Below are 3,359 nucleotides of genomic sequence, written 5' to 3'. Positions count from 1 at the left end.
AAATATTGTTCTCATGTACCTGACCAGTCTAAAACACACATCCTTAGCAAATCTTTCAAGGTTCTGATTGTTCGCTCCGTCTGCCCGTCAGTTTCAGGGTGAAACGCCGTACTCATATGAAGATCAGTCCCCAATACTTGCTGGAAAGCTCACCAGAATTGAGCCGTAAATCTTGGGTCATGATCAGATACTATGTTGGTAGGAACTCCGTGTAATCGTACTATCTCCTTTAAGTAAACTTCTGCCAGTACTTCTACCTTGTTAACAACTCTAATGGGTAGAAAGTGAGCAGTCTTAGTTAGTCGGTCTACCACCACCCATATAGTATCATTCCCTCTTCCTGGGGCTCGAGGTAGTCCCGTTACAAAATCCATAGCCACTGACTCTCACTTCCATTCTGGGATTGGTAGGCTTTGCAATAATCCTCCCGGCACTTGATGGTCAGCTTTAATTTGTTGGCATGTCTGGCACTGAGCTACCCACTTAGCAACTGATCGTTTGATTCCTGGCCAGTGATAGTATCGACGTATATCCTGGTACATCTTGGTGCTTCCAGGATGAATACTGAATACTGAGTGGTGTGCGGTTCTCAAGATCTCTTCTCTTAACTCCTTTCTTACAGGTACTGTTATCCTTCCGTTCAGTAGGAGGGTTCTGTCATCAGCCAAATGATAACTACTATCATTTCTTCCGCCTGATTCTTCAAGTTCTTTTATAATCTTCTTTAGCTTCACATCTTCCTTCTGATCTTCTCGAATTCTTTGCAAGAGGTTTGCTTGATTCACTGCTTGTAATCCCAATGGCTCGCTGCCCTCGCCCTCTATGGCTGAAAGACTAACCATCTTGAATTCTGCGTTTAAGGCTTCTAAGTCTTTCTCAATAGCTGTATCACTTCTTCTCTGACTCAGTGCATCTGCTACCACATTCGCCTTTCCTGGGTGATATTGGATTTGTAAGTCATAATCCGTGATAAACTCTATCCACCTCATTTGTCTCAAATTCAAATCTGACTGAGTAAAGAGATACTTGTGACTCTTGTGATCAGTAAATATTTGAATCGTCTCGCCATAAAGATAGGATCTCCATATTTTTAAAGCAAATACCACTGCGGCCATCACTAGATCATGGGTGGGGTAATTCTTCTCGTGCTTCCTTAACTGTCTTGAACCATAGGCGATGACCTTTTCATCCTGCATCAGTACACAACCCAGTCCTACTCGAGAAGCATCAGTGTATATGGTGTAAGGTCTTCCTGAAGTAGGTAATGCAAGAATAGGTGCTGTCGTCAAAGCTTCCTTTAATTGTGTAAAAGCCATTTCCTCTTTCTTATCCCATTCAAATGATATATCTTTTCCAGTCATCCTCGTCAAGGGTTTGACCATTATGGAAAAATTCCTCACAAACTTTCGATAATATCCAGCCAATCCTAGAAAGCTCCGAACCTCGGTAGCGCTGGTAGGGCGTGGCCAATCCTTAACCACTTCAACCTTTTCAGGATCTACCGCAACACCCTTCTCGGAAACTCGATGACCAAAGAATCCGATCTCCCTTTTCCAGAAGCTACATTTACTAAACTTGGCGAACAACTTATGGCTTCTTAATCGCTCCAACACCTTTTGGAGGTGCTCTGCATGTTCCTCTTTACTTTTGGAATAAATAAGTATATCATCAATGAAGATGATTACAAATTTATCCAAGTAATCACGAAATAAATCATTCATCAAGCACATGAAAGCAGCCGGCACATTTGTAAGACCAAAAGGCATTACCACAAATTCATAGTGGCCATACCGGGTCCTAAAAGCCGTCTTCATGATATCGGACTCTGATATAGGGATTTGATGGTATCCCGATGCCAAATCTATCTTTGAGAACCAGCTTGCCTCATGAAGCTGATCCAACAATTCATCGATCCTTGGCAACGAATACTTGTCCTTTACTGTAACATTGTTAATCCCTCTATAATTGATGCATAACCGCATGGTGTCGTCTTTCTTCTTCACAAATAAGACTGGTGCTCCCCATGGTGAAGAACTCCTTCAGTTTTACGAGATGGCTCTGCATGCTTCATCATGGCTTGCTCCTTTTCCATACCTTGGTTTAATAAATCCCTTTTCTATTAAATCTTCCAACTGCTTCTTTAATTCAGCTCCCGGCTCTAATGTAGTGGGGGCAATCCTTCCAATGGCTTGAATACATCCTGGTATTCTTTTACTATTGGTATCTCTTCCAACAAATATTTCCTTAGCTTTGTAAACTCGGCCTGATATTCCCTGACTTTCCGGTTGCCTTGAGTTAACTCCAAGAATTGAATCTCCAGTCGGTCTTTTGCTTCAGGTGGGAAGTATTTCCGCTCAAACTCCTTTTTAAAATCTTCCCAGTCGATTTCTCTTCCTATATAGTATTCTTCCACGTTATCCCACCAATCAGAAGCATCTTTGGTCAATACAATTAGCAGGTCTGCCGGATATACCATTGATCCCACATGGATTGGAATCCGGATGGCCCGAAAGTTTTTCTCCAAATTCCTCAGCCATGCTGACGCTTCAAAGGGATCTGTTCCACCAGGGTATCTAACGGTTCCAAACTTCTTCATTAATGTAACCATCTTGAGGTAATCTGGAGAGGAGGATGGTCTTTGTTCTGATGATTCATCGGTTCTATGATCAAGTCTATCTAGTAAGCCTTGCACCAATACAATAAGAGGATCTGAACTCCTAGCTGTCCTCTGTTCATGCCTACAACATGGCTCGGGCATTCTTTCTCGGTGCATGAACTCAGAATCATTCTGCCTTGGATTATGTGTTGTTGTATAATTCCGTCTCGATCCATACATATCAGATGCTTGATTCCTCTCCCTAAAATCCTCATATTGTTCTTATTGCTCATAGCCCATATGTGAATCCGTCGGATTTCTCCCGGTCGACTCATGTTCGTGTTCATAGTAATGGTTATTTCCTTGCGCTATCGCAGAATCATCTGCTACCTCAAGGTTTGAATAGACTCTGCGGTTTTCAGAATCACATTGCCCATATCTTGGTGGTGTCATCATTGGCTCCTCACTCCTTCTACGTTTTGGAAACATACTGCAGCACAACCCATGGTAAGTACTAATCCCAACTTATCTAACAACGGAGCATGTTGGTTTCCTATTCTACCTTTTTCGACACCTTTGACTCGATAAATTATTGAAAACAGGTTCCCAAGTGAGCAAAGTGAACCATGCTCTGATATCACCTTATTTGTAACACCCCCGATCCAGAATAAGTAAAAGTTAATTAGTTTGCCATGCACCAATCAAACAAGAACATGCACGACGAACTAAAGAACTCTTACCAGATCGAAGATACTACTACCAC

Source organism: Brassica oleracea, chromosome C8 (assembly GCF_000695525.1).
Source record: "Brassica oleracea var. oleracea cultivar TO1000 chromosome C8, BOL, whole genome shotgun sequence".
Taxonomy (NCBI): Eukaryota; Viridiplantae; Streptophyta; class Magnoliopsida; order Brassicales; family Brassicaceae; genus Brassica; species Brassica oleracea.
Note: the sequence above shows the minus strand (reverse complement) of the source record.